This window comes from Erinaceus europaeus, chromosome 19 (assembly GCF_950295315.1).
Source record: "Erinaceus europaeus chromosome 19, mEriEur2.1, whole genome shotgun sequence".
Classification (NCBI taxonomy): domain Eukaryota; kingdom Metazoa; phylum Chordata; class Mammalia; order Eulipotyphla; family Erinaceidae; genus Erinaceus; species Erinaceus europaeus.
In genome coordinates, this window is record NC_080180.1 from 66,251,159 (window position 1) to 66,268,655 (window position 17,497).

Here is a 17,497-nt window from a genome sequence, read left to right on the forward strand (position 1 = left end):
TCTTTCAACAAAAATGGTGCTTCCTGCAGAAGCCTTTCTAAATTTTCTTTGTTGGACATTTCCTTAAGGATCTCAGGTTGAGCATAGTTTATAAAACCAATAAGTTACTATAACTTGAGGGAAAAATAATTTCTAATAGCAACACTGGGAAACATTAGTCATATTCCAAGCAAAAGCTACATTCAGTCAGTTCAGCTCCAAGGCATTAAGCAATTCGGTTCAATCTTGGATCACCAGCCCTACACTGGTGTTTCCTGGACAGCCAGACACTGATGGCAGGTTCAGTGTCCATTGCTATTTAAGTGATCTCGTTAGGACTCATGTCCAGTGTCCATTCTGAGAAAACCATGTGTGAGAGATGAAATATTCTGTCCTGTGTGTTTTTCAAGCACTCCCAGATAAACATCAGATTAAAACATCTTTCTGCAGATGATAAAAACTAAAAATGGATATGATTCATTTGTTCATTTCAGAATTAGAAAGTCTGATTAGACATTGTTACAAAACTAAGCAGCTAGTAGGTAATTTTTGAGTCCTTAAAAACAAAATAAAATAAATCTGAAAAGTTTCAGACAAATAACTATAAACACAAGTAACTGGTAAAATAAATAAATATGTCAGTATTTGTCAAATTAAGAGTCACTAAGTGTAGAGTAGTTTTAAACACTCACACGTTAAAGCAATGCTCCAGCTTAGTGATTACGTATTTCCACTTGAGTCCAAATTAAAGTAGCAAATCCGAGACTAATATTTTAAGATGAGTTGACAGAAAATGCATAGCACTATATTACTACCTAATAACAGGTAAGACAGCAGCAATACTCTAATAATAGGACTATTGATTCGATGTTTAGATTATCTGTGATTAAAAAATAACACTGATCAATCTCTAGCTCAATACAAAGATCATCTAATCTAAAAAATTATCATTTATTCACACAAAAACTTTCCACCTAAGGAACACTAAGCATTTCTTCAATTTTCTCAGTGCTTCCCAGGCAACTCAACAGATCAAATAACTTTAATTATTCTACCACTTCTCTCATTTTGTGTGAAATAACGACCTCTTTTATAATAGTCCAGGGAGAGCGAAGTCAACTCAAAGACAGTTTTCGGTGCAAACATTATCATCTGTGGTTAGTTTTGGGAAGAGAAAGTCTTAAAATCTGTGAGGCTATCTGAATACTTACTCAGATGTTACCATAGGCTAGTGACAAAATAAATGGCTACCAACTAATCAAAGGGTTCACAATTTTTTAAAGTAAACACAGGTAATAACATAACGTAATAACCTTAGTTCCTTCAAAGGAAATGAAATCTTCTTCTCTTGAATAATTAAGATTATGACAAAGTTCACATAAACTTCAAGAACTTTATCTGATAAGACACAAAATCATAACCGACTAGGCATATTGCTCACGTGGCAATGAAAAAAAATTGTGTCTATTAAGAGTCGATAATACAAAAATATTGATAATTTAACAGAAATAAACAAATTCTAGTTCAACATAATTCTGATTTGTGAATACACTGTTCTTTTTTAAAAAAGAACTGATAGGAATTCAGCCAGCTAAGATAAAACACCTTTTCTAGACCTCCCGTCACTTTCAGACAAACCAGCTCCTCACCTTAAGGACAGTACATCTTCGTGGTGCCTGATACACTAACAGCCCTCTCTTTCCCTCTCTTTCCCTCTCTTTCCCTCTCTTTCCCAGGCATGCTGTCTCATCTACATACTTCCACAAGAATGTCTAGATTCAGTGGCTTCTACTTCACAGACGGAACTGGAACTATACAGTGAGGGTTACTAGATGCCATGCTGATAGTTTGTAACTGAAAAACATTTTATGAATATACATTTATTCTCAAATATTTTTACTTATTTGACAGAGACAGAGAAAAAAATGAAAAAATAAAACAAGGAGATAGAGCAGGGGAGAGAAAGAGAGACACCTGCAATACTTTTTCACTCCTGGTGAATCAGGTGGGGACTACGGGCTTGAACCTGGGTCCTTCTGGACTGTAACATGTCCATAGAACCACATGGGCCACCACCGAGCTCCCTGAATATACATTTCAAAACTGTTAAAAGCTATGTCATTTCTTTTGCTATTATTATTATCAATTTATAAAAAGGAAGCACTGACAAAAGCATAGGGTAAGTGTCATTTCTTAACAGAAAACTCAGTTTGTCTAAAATGGTATCCTCTATATGCTATAATATTAAGAGGTACAAAATTAAAAGAGTTTAAACATTCTGAGTTTGTATAAGACATTTGACACATACTAGGAGTTCAGTTTTCTTCTTCTGAGATTTATAGAAATCCTACATGCATATATGTTCACTCAGCATTAAACCAAAATAAAACTAGAGCGTTATTTAAGGGAGTTTTTGTATCCAATGATATGAGATCTTATGCCAATATAAAGAATTGTATTTTAACATAACTATGCACCTGAAACTTGTAAACATTCAGACACAAATAAAGTGGATGGTTTTATATTGAGATTTTAGCCTTGAGGACATAAACTACAGAAACCGAAATCTCACAATCTTAGACAGAGATCTGGCTCTCCTCTCCGTCCGCTGTTTTTACAGATTTGTGGTGACAGTGGTGGAACACGTTGCGATAGCTGTCAGAGACAGCTAGGTTATGTCCAGCTGTCTTTACGACTGCTTTTGTCTGGATGTGTAAACTTCAGATGACTATCCACTCAATCTTGGGTGAGGAGCACAGGGAAACAGATGCAGTTCATGGGGCATCGTCAAAGCTTGTCCAGGTGATTAAAGACAGTGTGCTTCCCCTGAGCTAGTTTAGATTTCAGGTGATTGTTGTTAGTGCCTCTGGTCAGGGAGAGGGTAGGAAGCTAAACAGGAATAACGACAGTAGTTATGAATGAGACAGACAGTTCTGACAGGGAGAGAGGAAGAGGTAGGAGAGTTGAAGACACATAGACCAAGAATTCAATACAGCAAAGAAAATAAAAGTCATTAAAATGGTGAAAGGGATTAAGAAGAGGAGGTTTTAGGATTTAGGGACTTGTTTCGCAAAAAGGAGACAGAAGCTGTAAACAGTAATGAATAAAATGTTGCCGTCTGTGACAGAATCACTGAATCTATCCAGTTGTCTATGGATGGAAGGCTTGGTCCCCAGGAGAAGGGCAGAATGGCGCCACAGATTAAGAGAGGAAGCCTCGCTCATTTCCTCTGCCATTCCAGTCACCAAAGCGGCGCGACCCTTGAGCCACCCCCGCCCCCACCATCACTACCACCAGTGGAATCCTCAGCCTCAAAGCTGAGGGAATATCCTGGCTCAAGACTCAGTGAAGGAACAAAGGGCAAACAGGAAAGTCCTCAGAGAAGGACACAGCAAAGTCTCGGCCTGAAAAATCCCAGGTCACCTTGGCACTCACAGTGGACGTGCACTCACAGGGACCTCTGTACTGGGAGGCAGACGCGGGTCCCCGGTCCCCCATCTTGAGCTTTCCAGTCAGAAAAGTCACAGTACCTGCGAGAAGACCACACGCTCTCCAGGACAGGCAGCACTCCATCTGCATAGCACCAGACGCAAAAGTCCAAACAAACCCAGAAGGCAGACTTCACTCCAAAGATGTTAGACGTCCTGATAGGAGGAAGACCAACCAAAGGGTCCAGCGCCTGTCCTGTCAGGAAGGAGAGAGGAGGAAGTAGCAGGGCTGCGGAGGCCAGGTGCGCCGGCTCTGGTGGAACAAGGATGCTTACCTCTGCATGGGGAAGGCCCTTAGGTAGGGGCAGGGAGGGATGTATTCTGTTCTCACATTCCAGTACCAGGGACAAACCACGGCTCTGGAGTCTCTGGGGAGGAAGTAAGTGGACCGCATCTGCAGTGGGGTCTAGGGCATTTTGTGCAGATTGGTCAGGGAACACCACTTAGGGAACACCATTTAGGAGACCAAGCCTGGAATTGGAAGTTCTCTTCCTGGCCGTAAACAAGATAATGAGCTAGCAAGGTAACCAGCCTCAGGTGGCATCTGACTCACCAGGGGAAGAGGGCTTTGAGTAGCTAGCCCTGCTCAAAGAGGTTGCAGATTATCTGAGAATTATTTCGGGGCACAAAGGTCCAATCCAGGAAAGCCAATGCTCTGAGGAATTCAGAAAATGCAGGTTATAGCCAACTACTGCTTCACGCTCTCAAAATGTACATTCTTATTAATATGCCTTTGGTCATTTGAAAATCAATACATTCAATTTTTTGCTAGGAAAAAAAGTAAAGTTTGTTTAAATAGAAGTAATTCAAGATGGAGACTTGAAAGAGCTCATTAACTCTGTATGGGTATGGGAACAATGAAACACGGGTAACAATAGATTTTTAAACATTGGCAAATCAAAATGAACTGACAATGAAACACTGCTAGCCAATGTAAAAATAGCTACATTCTGCTTTTCTTACTCTTTACAGGTAAGAATGTTAATCAGTATCATATAAACTCTGTTAAAACGCCTCTGGTTCAGAAACACTTATGTTCTAAATACAACAAAGGGATTATAATAAATACTAATGTGGGGCTTTGTAAATATCCAAAGAATAAAAATTTTACAATCCAATGCAACCAAGTGAAATTAGCATAAAATTTTAAATGCTGACCACAAATGAAACATGTCAAAATCACTACCCCGATGAATATATACACATTTGCTCTAAGAATTGGCTCAACTTCTTAAGATTCTCGTGATGTTCCAGAGATAATGAAACACTTATGATTTTCAACCTTTGTATTAGAGTTCCACTTGCAATCTTTTCATTCTAAAGGCTTTAAGCATAATGAGAAATTTAGCAATAATTAATGGGTCTTTAAATAATGTGTTCTTCAGTTGCAGGCATATGCCTTGCTCTTCCAGTTATCAGTAGGCCTTTATTGCTATAACAGACTGGTTTTATTTTGTTTGCTTGTTTTTTCAACTAGAAAGAGAGAGTGAGAGAAAGAAAGAGAGAGGGGAGGGAGAGAGGTAGAGAGAGAGAGAGAGAGAGAGAGAGAGACCACAACACATAAGCTTCCTCCAGTTGACTGGATGGAGTCCAAGCTCCACTCTGGGCTCAGTACATGACAGAACAGGTGCTCTCAGCAGGTGAGCTACCTTGCTTTTTTTTTTCTTCTAGCGTTTGCCCTTCTTCCATAGCCAGTTAACAGCGTCAGGTTGAGCCTGATGGAAGGTTTCGAGACCTCCTTTGAATCTGGAGAGGTGGCAGTCGCTGACTATGTGGGTCATAGTCTGTCTGGAGCCGCAGGGGCAGTTCGGGTCGTCTCTGGCTCCCCAGCGATGGAACATAGCGGCGCACCGGCCATGGCCTGTTTGATAGCGATTGAGGAGGGCCCGATCATAACGTGCCAGGTCAAAGCCGGGTGGACGCTCGCAGGGGTCTGTGATGAGGTGTTTGTTCTTGACCTCAGCTGACTGCCAGCTCTGTCCAACACTTGACGTCTCGTCACCCAATCTGGTCCCCTACGCCTACACTGAACTTCTCTGTTCCAGTCTCTTGGAAACAGAGCTACCTTGCTGGCCCAGGAGCTTGCTGATTTCATGGTGCCTGGTAAAAGCACACAAACGTGCACCTTCCGCCAACACAGCCATGTTGTGAGGGGAGCGGAGTGAACAGAGCTTTCCATGGGGCCCAGTTTCTCACCTTGAGGCAGAAGTGTCCACTTGTCATTCTGGGTCTCTGACTAAATTTTAAACCACGCATTTCAGGACAAGGAAGGCAACTTTCTGTCACGTCCCTTGGGTATCGTGAGGTATGTCATTAGTAGGTTGAAAACTTTCTTTTCTTTTTCTTTCTTTCTTTTTTCCCCCCAGCTATCTGAAGTTGCTGTGTAAATTGCACTTCAAGGCTAAATTATCTCGACTTGTAACAATGCAAAATGCATCTTTCACAACAGTCCTGTTCTCCCCTTAAGTCATCGCTGTTCTTTTGCCTTCTCTCCAGCAGAAAGTCTATTAAACATTAAGCACAGAATTCCCAAATTGCTACTAGAATTGATCACTTAGTGCTGCTAAAAAAAAAAATCAGTTGCAGGTTAGACAGCTAAATTTAGATGTTTGGATACTGTATGCTGACTTCAACGCAATACGGAATATGGCTCTTGTTAGTAATAGAAATAAGTTGGAGAAAAATGAAGAGTTGAACTTCAGAATAGCCACGATTCATCCTTCTCAAATTAAGCTTAATCAATATGCTTGGATCAAAATAATATTTTCTTAAAGCCCTGAGAAGATTCACATTTTAATTCCGCTAAGAAGACAGTATGGAGACAAGAATAAAACACCCTAGTTAAGACTAAAACAGGAGCTAGGCAGAAGCAAACCCTTTGGATGCACATGTTGCCATGAGCAAGGACCTGGGTTCAAACCTCCAGCCCCACGTTTAGGAGGGAAACATCACAAGTGATGAAGCAGGGCTGCAGGTGTCTCTCTGTCTCCCTTGCCAACTCCCTCTCCCCTCCATTTGTCTCTCTCAGATAAAAGAAAGAATAAAACAATATAAAAATAAAAACAAATGGTTGCCAGGAACTGTGGATTTGCCTTGCTGGCACCAAGCCCCAGCAATAAATCTAGTGGGAAAAGAAAGAAAGGAAGAAAGAGCACTAAAATAATGCAGTATTTTCTGGTTTGATCATATGCTGATAAGTAAGCTCCTTTATCTAATTTTATCAGTTTCTGTCATATGTCTAAAGACAGTGCAATGTTTAGCTGACAACTTGGTCGCAGATATAAATCAAATCTCTGTCACAGAGAAGTTGTAATAATTTGTAACATTAATATTAATTCCCTAAAACCCTACTTCATTTTTAATGAAAACTCTGCACTTAAATATTTGATTAAAAAAAAAAATGGTAGAGTCATTAAACCCACTTAAGTTATACACTGGTCATTCTTGATCAGAGCCTCCAAGTGGTTGGTTTGCCAAGAAGGCTTAGTCAGTTTCTTCTCTCAGTAGAGTCTTAGGGACAGAAACCTGCAAATATCTCCATTTACTATGCAACCCACTAGAAGGGCTCCCTTGTCCTCATGCTAGAAAGCATCCACAGCCAGTCACTCTCAGCTACTTGCATCGTGACCTGCTCTCCTGGCCATGCACTGCCCGACCTCAAGCACCCTCTGTGGATATCTGGTCAGACCAGGAAGGCAGCGTTTTAGACGGGCCGAGTCCCTAAAACACAACTGAGCTAGATAGCAACCAGCCAACTGGATCGCTGGAGTCCAAGCTGTGGGAGAAGGGAGGTTCTCTCTCACACAGGAGCAGTTCAGCAGGCAGCCAGTCGCCACCCTAAGGTGGGATTCAAAAGTCAGCTCTTGGAGATAACAAAAGCTCACTGTTTTCTCCCTGTTGGGCATGCAAGCTTTTAGGAGTTGTGTGCAAACGAAGAACTCCTGACATGTATCACAGTGACTCACATCTGTTCCCTGAAGTATGTTGTTTACTTTAAGGTTTTAAAAATATTTTTTAAATTTTTATTTATTTCTTTTCCCTTTTGTTGCCCTAGTTGTCTTTTTATTGTTGCTGTAGTTATTGTTGTTGTTGTTGTTGTTGGATAGGACAGAGAGACATGGAGAGAGGAGGGGAAGACAGAGAGGGGAGAGAGAAAGACAGACACCTGCAGACCTGCTTCACCTTCACCGCCTGTGACGCGACTCCCCTGCAGGTGGGGAGCTGAGGGCTCAAACTGGGATCCTTCTGCCAGTGCTTGTGCTTAGCACCATGTGCGCTTAACCCGCTGCACTACTGCCTGACTCCCCTTTAAAAATATTTTATTTATTTATACTGGATAGAGTCAAAGAGAAATTGAGAGGGAGAGACAAGGAGAGACACCTGCAGCCCTGCTTCAACACTCCTGAAGCTTTCTCCCTGCCGGTGGAGACCAAGCGCTTGAACCCAGTTCCTTGCACATTGGAATCTGTGCGTTTAACCAGGTGTGCCACCTCCTGGCCCCTGAAGTCTCTAGTTTTTGTCTCAGGAGAGGAACTGCAGGGTCAGAGAGCAGGTCCACTTCTAGCCTTGTGAGAGTTCTCCAGAATGCTCTCCACAGGGGCTGGGCTGACTTACATTCCCACCAGCAGTGCAGAGGGACACAGTGCCTTTTCGGTATAACACCACAGAGGAATATTTAAACTCTTCCTCAGGAACACAGTTTGTGGAAGCGCTCTTGTCTTCAAATCTAGCATGCCCCAGGTCTTTCGCAGTGTTGTTGCTAGGCCACACTGGGCAAAAGGCCGAGACATTTTTCTCATCCTGAATAATGTGACTATAACGTTCTTTTTGAGCGAGCCAGGTGATGCATACTTGGTTGAGCACACATGGAAGGATTCAGGTTCAAGCCCTTGCTCCCCACCTGCAAGGGGGGTGCTTCATAAGCAGTATAACACATCTCTCTCTCTCTCTCTCTCTCTCTCTCTCTCTCTCTCTCCTGCTCCTCCTCTCGGTTTCTCTTCATCCTATCAAATAATATAGAAAGGGGGCAGGACTGGCCACTGGGAGTGGTGGATTCATCAGTGCCAGCACTGAGAGCCAGCATGACCCTGGTGACAATAAAATAATTCCCACAAGCAAAAATATGTGTGCCCCCCACCCCACCCTCAGTGAAGATGAACACCTGCTCTCATCTTCCACCCAGAGATTTTTACTTTGGTGTCCTACTCCGAACTCAGTCAGATTCTGCTGTGAGTTTCTCTTTCTGTTCTTCTTTCTCAATTCTGTCTATGAGTAGAATCCAGTCCTTTTAACAACTATGACACCATCTCCCCAGACAATAACTTGGGTCCACCTGCATGTTACCTGTCAGACTCGGGCAAAAACTAGTAGAGTTATGAGTCTCTTGGAATATACCTAAAATAGACCTACTAGCTTTTTACTAAACGGAGATCCCAAATCCTAATCTGCGATATTTCTGCCTTTGGGTTCATGATTAGTCAACAATTCGTTCTGCTCTATATCTTAACTCTTTTTCAACCACCAGGTTCCAGATGCTACCTTGATGCCAGCCAGATTTCCCTGGGCAGACGACCCCACCAATGTGTCCTGGAGCCCTGCTTCCCCAGAGCCCTGCCCCACTAGGGAAGGAGAGAGACAGACTGGGAGTGTGGATCCACCTTCCAACACCCATGTTCAGCGGGGAAGCAATGACAGAAGCCAGACCTTCCACCTTCTGCATCCCACAGTGACCCTGGGTCCACACTCCCAGAGGGATAGAGAATGGGAAAGCTGTCAGGGGAGGGGAGGGGATATGGAGATCTGCTGGTGGGAACTGTGTGAAGTTGTACCCCTCTTATCCTATGGTTTTGTCAGTGTTTCCATTTTATAAATAAAAATTACAAAAATAAAATAAAATAATTCTTTTTGAAAACTCACACTCTTGATTGGCAAGATAGTTTCTAAGACCGAGTGGTAACAGGTTTGTGGTGTTCTGTTCTCCATCAAATCATGCTCTTTCTCCACCATAGGACACTGGGTCCTCCACTCTCTTTTCACCCTCTGCCATCTGGCTCCCATCACTTTAGAGACCTCGGCTCTGCTGTGACAGATCACTGCCAATCAGACTCTGATCGGGTATTTTCCTTTGCTTTGCTGAAGTCCCTCCTGGAAGTGTGCGAGGCCACGTGCAAGGAGAAGCTCGCCTGTGTGTCAGTCTTCCTGCAGTACCTCCTGCTGTGCTCTCTTTCCACAACCACTCAAAGCTCTAATGTGCACTGCAGACTCTGCAGCCAAAAAAAGGACAATCTACCCCACCGGTGTGAAGACACTAATTTACCTAAGGACTGGACAGAACCACCAGAATGTGGCCTGAAGTGAAAAGTGTGAGTGTGCCCAGCCAGAGGCTGTGAGCCCAGAGGGCGGGATGCGCACAGCCACACCCTGCAAACCAAGGGTGGTTCTCTGTCTCCCTCTCTCTCTTTCTTTCTTTCTTTCTTTCTTTCTTTCTTTCTCTCTACCAAAACACTGCTAAGCTCTGACTTATGGTGTTGGAGGTAGGGGGATAGAACCTGGAATTTCAGAGCCTCAGGCATGAGAGTCTCTCTTGGTATAACCATTATGCTAGCTAACCCCTCACCAAATTTTGTTTCTGGTGGACTGGAGATGGGGCCAGAAATGGAGAAACTTAAAGGGTAACTGAATATGAGGATAGGATATAGACTCTACTTAGACTCCACTACTGACTCAGAATAGCAAAATATTTCCTATGTAGTAACTAACAAACTGTCCTCGTCTCAGCTGAATCTTCTCAAAGGGCACATTGTATCAGACCAGACCATCAGACCCAGCACCCAGCACCTCAGATGTGGCATAGACAAGATGTGGGAGAGAGAGAGAGAGAGCTATGTGCTGCCCTGCCTCCCCCAACCCAGACGCACCAGGAAGGGGCAGCCGCCAACTGCAGAGTCATTTGACAAGCCCACTTCACACCCTTCTGTTCAGTGGCACGTTGTCAACTAAGTCTGAGCTCCAGACACGCACTGGAAGAGCTCTCAGAGAGAACCACTGAAATATCATAAAACTGATTTCTGTCTCTCTGAGCATTGCCGGGCTACCTTCTCAGATGGGAGAGAGAGACGACCAGGGACTCCTGGCTGAATGGTACGCAGTTCAGTCTTTATTCATGTGGAACGCAGCGCAATCTAAGCCATCGCTAATCACAATCCTGTCCTTATATATCCTGAGGCGGAAGAGTCAGGTTCGAAGAGGATGTACATAGGATGGGGGTGGGGAGAAGGAAAAAGCATGCAAAACAGTGAGGATTAAACCAGTGCCCTGGAGGCAGGGGGTGCTTAGTTAACAGTGGCTATGTAAACAGAATACAGTGTTAAGCAGGGGGATTAAACCAATGACACAGAAAGGGTCTTAGAAGCAGAATTTGGAAGCAGACCAACAGAACATAGAAAGGCCTGGGTGTGTGCCTGTCATTCCGCAACAACAAAGGAGAAACAAGTGCAGGATTTTAAGCTACTATGTAAAAAATGTGGCTATATTTACATGTGTAAGTATGCATTTACAAGTATTTATTTAGAGTGAATATAACACTTGGTAAATAGAGCTGAAATTAATAAGGCACATAAATATAATTTATATCAAGGCAATTGCTTTTCCAACTTCTTTCAGAAATGCATTCATCTTTTTAAAGAAAGAGCGATTTGGATCTATTTTGAGTATTTTTCAGTTATGGGATTGCCTTCAATTTAAAAGTATGTAGTAAGATAAGATTTAACACTGAAGAAACATTTCAAGAAAGCGGGTCTGAGGAAGCTAAAAAGACTGGAGTAGGTGAGGTCACAGAGGAAACGGGGGACGTGTGCTGTATCTGTTGGGGGGGACAGTTTCAGAGATCCAAAGGTCCCTCGCCATCTCTTCCTAGAAGTACCGACATACTAGCAAGTGGTCTGTCTTTAAGTCACTGGTTTGGGTTAAAACATTGGCTTTAGGGGATCTTGTGAATAAAACGTCAGCAAGGGGCTGGGCGTTGGCACACCTGGTTGAGCACATGCTACACTGCACAGGGACCCAAGTTCAAGCCCCCGGTCCCCATCAGCAGGGAAAGCTTTGCGGGTGGTAGGTGAAGCAGGGCTGCTGGGTCTCCCTGTCTCTTTCCCTCTCTATCACGCCATTCCCTCTCGATTTCTGACCGTCTCTTTCTAATCAATAAAGGCAGTTTTAAAAAACTGTAACAGTAATCATAGTGGAAGTAGTAAGACTATTAGGACTTAAAGGGTCCAGGTGGCAGTGCTCCTGGTAGAGTGCAGGAGTTTCAGTGCTCAGGAGCCCAGGCTCAGACCCTGTAGGGAGAAAGGCTCCTGTGAAGAGCAGTAAAGCAGTGTTACAGGCCTCTGTCTCTCCCTCCCTCTCCTTCTCCCTCCCTCTCCCTCTCGCTCTCTCTCTATCCCTCTCCCTCTTGCTCTCTCGCTCTCTCTCCCTCTCTCTCTCCCTCTCCCTCTCTCTCTCTCTCCCTCTCCCTTTCCCTCTCTTTCTCTCCCTCTCCCTCTCTCTTTCTCCCTCCCTCTCCCTCTCTCTCTCCCTCCCTCCCTCTCTCTCCCCCCCTCTCCCTCCCTCTCTCCCTCCCTCTCTCTCTCTCCCTCTCTCTCTCCCTCCCTCTCCCTCTCTCTCCCTCTTCCTTTCCCTCCCTCTCCCTCTCTCTCCCTCTCCCTCTCCTCTCTCTCCCTTTCCCTCTCCCTCTCTCTCCCTCTCCCTCTCTCTCTCTCCCTTTCCCTCTCCCTCTCTCTCCCTCTCTCTCTCTCTCCCCCTCTCTCTCTCCCTCTCCCTCTCTCCATCTCTCTCTTTCTATCTCTCTCCCCTTCTTCTTCTAGCGTTTGCCCCTATCTCTGTCCAATAAGTAAAATCACTTTCCTCACTTCATATCTCAAGGGCAGTTCAGGGCCACCCACAAGAAAACAGTAAACCCACCACACACACACACACTCAGAGTCACACACACTCTCACACACTCTCACACTCACACACACACACACTCACACACACACACACTCACACACACACACTCACACACACTCACACACACACACTCACACACACTCACACACACACACTCACACACACTCACACACACACACTCACACACACACTCACACACACACACACTCACACACTCACACACACACTCACACACACACACACTCACACACACTAACACACACACTCACACACACTCACATTCTCACACACTCACACTCACATTCTCACACACATTCACACACACACACACACTCACACACACACTCACACACACGCACACTCACACACACACACACACTCACACACACTCACACACACACACTCACACACACACTCACACACACAGTCACACTCACACTCTACTCACACACACACACTCACACACACGCACAATCTACTCACACACACACACTCACACTCTACTCACACACACACTCACACACGCACACACACACTCACACACTCACACACACTCAGAAACATTCACACACACTCACACACACTGTCACACACACTCAGAAACACTCACACACTCAAACACACACATACACACACTCACACTCTACTCACACACACTCACACACACTGTCACACACACTCAGACACACTCAATCACACACTCATACACACTCACACACACACTCACACACACACTGACACACGCACACACTCACACACAGTCTCACACACACTCACACAAACACACTCACACATACACACACACTCACACGCACACTCACACTCTACTCACACACACTCACACTATCACACTCACTCACACACACACTCACACACTCACACTCTACTCACACACACACTCACACATACTAATACTCACACACACTCACACACACGCACACTCACACACTCACACTCTACTCACACACACTCTCACACTCACACTCACTCACACACACTCATACACTCACACACTCACACTCACACACACACACTCACACACACACATACACTCACTCACACACGCACACTCACACACTCTCACACACACACTCTCACACTCACACAATCACACTCACACACACACACACACTCACACACTCATACACACTATCATACACACTCACACACACCCACACAATCACACACACACTCACACACTCACACACTCACACACAGAGAGAGACACACACACACACAGTCACACACACTCACACAGTCACACAGACTCACACAATCACACACTCACTTGTGGCCCAGAGCAAAGTGTTCCAGAGACAGAGTAACTATCTCATGATGAAGCAGTAGAGGCTTTGGCAAACCTCTTCGTAAGGAGAAGAGAAGACCATACTGCACAGGTAGGCAAAGTCTTCACTTCTCTGGGAGTTGCGCAGGTCTGGTCCCACGTGGTGGGCGCCATATGTTGTTTTCGCCGGGCTGGCTTCACGGGCAGGTAACAGACGACCCGGGACTCATGGCTGGGTTGTGTGCAGTATCTCTTTATTCATGCAGGACGCAGCGCAATCTATACCAAGCTAAGCTAAACTCAAACTACAAACAATCTTGTCCTTATAAATATACTAGCCCAGTAGGGTGGGAACAGGATGCGAAGCAGAGAGGGTGGAGAGAAAAGTGACTGGTGAAAATCGGGGTGTGACAAGGAGAGGGTGGAGCAGGCGAGAATCCTACCACTGAACCACCAATGCCCTGGAGGGAGGGTGGAACTTGTTAACAGCGGTTATGTAAATAGAATGAAGTGGTTATGTAAATAGAATAGTGTTAAGCAGGGGGGAATTAAACCAAATGAAACAGAAGGGGTTTTTAGAAGCAGACCAACAGGTCCCTGCGTTCATTTGCCAGTGGTGCCGATGTCCAGGGTCGAGATCTCAATAAAAGAAAATGTGGACAGGGAGACAGCATAGTGTTTCTGCAAAACATTTTCATGCCTGAGGCTCTGAGGCCCCAGTTTCAATCCCCAGCATCACTGTTACCCAGAGAAAGCAGGATCAGGTCGGTCTGTCTCTCCCTCCCTTTCTCCTCTCTCCCATTCCCTATCTATCTATCTATCTATCTATCTATCTATCTATCTATCATTTCTATCTCCCTCCCTCTCTCTTCTCTCCTATTCTCTCTCTCTCTTTCTCTATCTCCCTCTCAAAAATAAATAAAATAATGTAAAGTCTATAATCAATTTCAAGATATCCACAATTGCTTCCCAAAGACCCTCCTTGCTCTCTCAGAAGATGCCCTAATATTGCCTGTGAGGAATCATGACATTGCCACAGGATGCCTGCACTCCACACTCACAGTTTTACTATGTTCTATTCTGCACTTCACAGGAAATATATAAGGAATATATGATTTAGGAACTACTTTCATTTCTGTCTCCTCAGCAGTATTTTAAATAACGTATGGCTGGGGTTCTATTTGTTCCGAGAGTGAAATCGACTGTCCAGTACTGCTGTTCTGTCACTCTGTGTTTCAACACTTTCTGTCTTAATGTCACACAGAAACCCCAGTCTGTGAAACTTGTGGGCGGGCCTGCCCACTCAGCAGTATTCTCTGGACGCCTTTGCTCTGTGCTTTTGTGGGGAGACTTTGCAAGTTCCAGGACCTAGAGGAGATTTCAAAACTGAACTCGGGCCGCGGTTGGCGGCAGTTGGCGCTCTGCTCAGAGCACCTGGAGGACCCTAGCATCTCGGGCAAGGAAGGTCTTGGGGAGAGAGATGCACAGGGAAGTGAGGAGTGGGTCACGGAGCAAGACGTGGCAGCTCTTGGGAGGGAGAGGAAGGTCAGGACTCTTCTAGATTCTAAAGCCCAATCAAATGTAAATTGGGCCGGTGAAGAAGTGACAAGTCCAAACGGGGAGAGAGCATAGAAGACATCAAGGGGCAGATGTCTGCAGGGAGTCGGGAGGAAAGGTTGTAGGCAATAGCTTTATTTATGTGACAAACGAAGGAGCAGAGATGTGAACATCAGGGTGCCCAGAGGTGATGTTGGGAGCTCTGGGGCAGTGAGGGCCATGCTCTGGGTTAGCCGGGAAAAAAGCTGAAGGTGTCCATGAGTATAAAGCAGGTTCAGTGACAGACAGAGACTCACCCATGGGAATGGCCGCATAGAGGCAAAGCCCAGAGTGCTTCTGTCTTTGCGCACTTCACATTCCATGGATGCCTCCCGGGCTTCAGTGCTAATGAACTTGTGGCTACAGTGTTCTAATACTTTTTTAAAAAAAAACTTATTTGAAAAAAAAAACCATTGAAACATTGGGGATGAGAGGTCTCTTGTAGACACTTATTAAGGGGAGAGGAGAAACTACCCAGGTGTTAACCACTGAACGATGACTCATTAACCCCGGCCCCAAACCAAGAAGAAAGGAAACAAAATGAAACAAAACAAAACCTTCTCCAGGGCTAGCAAGATAGTTTCATCCTGCCCTCACCATGCTAGCCGAATTTTAATGCTGTGGTCTCTCTCTCTCTCTCTCTCTCTCTCTCTCTCTCTCTCCTCTCTCTCTCTCTCTCTCTCTCTCTCCCTCTCTCCCTCTCTCCCTCTCCCTCTCCCTCTCCCTCTCTCTCTCCCTCTCCCTCTCCCTCTCCCTCTCCCTCTCTCCCTCTCCCTCTCCCTCTCCTTCTCCCTCTCTCTCCCTCTCTCTCTCTCCTTCTGTCTCTCTCTCTCTCAGAAAGTGGATCAAAAAATATATATTACTGAACAACTAAATTTAAGTAATCTTTCATTCTACATTCTTGACTTTATGACTTCTTTTTAAAATTTTTTATTATATTTATTGGATAGAGACAGCCAGAAATCGAGAGATAGGGAGAGAGACAGAGAGACACCTGCAGCCCTGCTTCACCACTTGCAAAGCTTTCCTCCTGCAGGTGGGGACCAGGCGCTCGAACCCAGGTCCCTGAGAACTGTAACCTGTACGCTCAACGAGGTGCACCACCACCCGGCCCCTTGACATCTTAACAGGTGACTTCTCTTGCATGTTTATAAGCATAAAACGATATTTCATCACATGTAGTTTACTATTCACTACAGTTAGTGGCCATTTGGATCTCCTCCCTTATCAAAACACTCACATGCATAATTCAAGTTTGGGATGCAGGCAAGATAAATTTTTAAAAAATATATTTACTTTTATATATACAAATGTAAATGCACGTGATTTTTCCAATTTGTATTTGAAACGAAGCTGGAGGAGTCACTGAAGTGCGTGGACAAATAATGAGAGATCTCACTGAGAGATGGAGCTAAAGGATAAAAGACAGTAAGGGAGGAGGCCAGATGGAGGTGCATCAGATAACTGCACTCATTACCACGCACAAAGACCCAGGTTCAAGCCCCTGGTCCCCACCTGTAGGGGGAAGCTTCATGAGTGAAGCAGGGCTGCAGATGTCTCTTTGTCTCTTTCCCTCTATCTCCCCCTCCCCTCTCAATTTCTCTCTGTCTCTATCCAGTAATAAAAATTAATAAATAAAAAGATACAGTAAGGGAGGGCACAGGGTAAGACTTGGACTAGGTGAGGTGTGTGGTACCAGAGCAGAGGCTCTGGGGAAGGAGGGAGAGAGACAGGCTGAAGGGAGACTGCAGAGCTGGTGTGTCTCCTGGATGCCAGTCAAGGGGAGATGAGAGGCTGAGCCTGTGTGCTTAGACTGGAAGCCATTAACCCCTCAGGAAAGTAAAAGAAAAAAAAAAGAAAGTAAAATAAGACAAAGTGCATGGACAGAAGTTCTGGCTCTCAATGAGAGCTTTGACCTTTTAAAGGCCCCTTTTTGGTTTTTCAACTCTGTGTCCCTGCTCCTCCTCCTGTGGAATCATTGTCATCATCACAATAAAAACGTAGCAAGACCCTCACATAGAGGAAATACTTCCCTCCCTGTGATGCCTTCTATTTGCCTGAAACAGTCAGGGCGGCCAAACACAGCCCCTCGCTGGCCTGAGGAACTCACACAGAGACAGTCTGGAGAGTCCTCCCCTGCTGGTCTTCACACTTATTCATTTCTCCTCTCTGCCGATGTCGCCTGCGTGTTTAATTTCAGCAG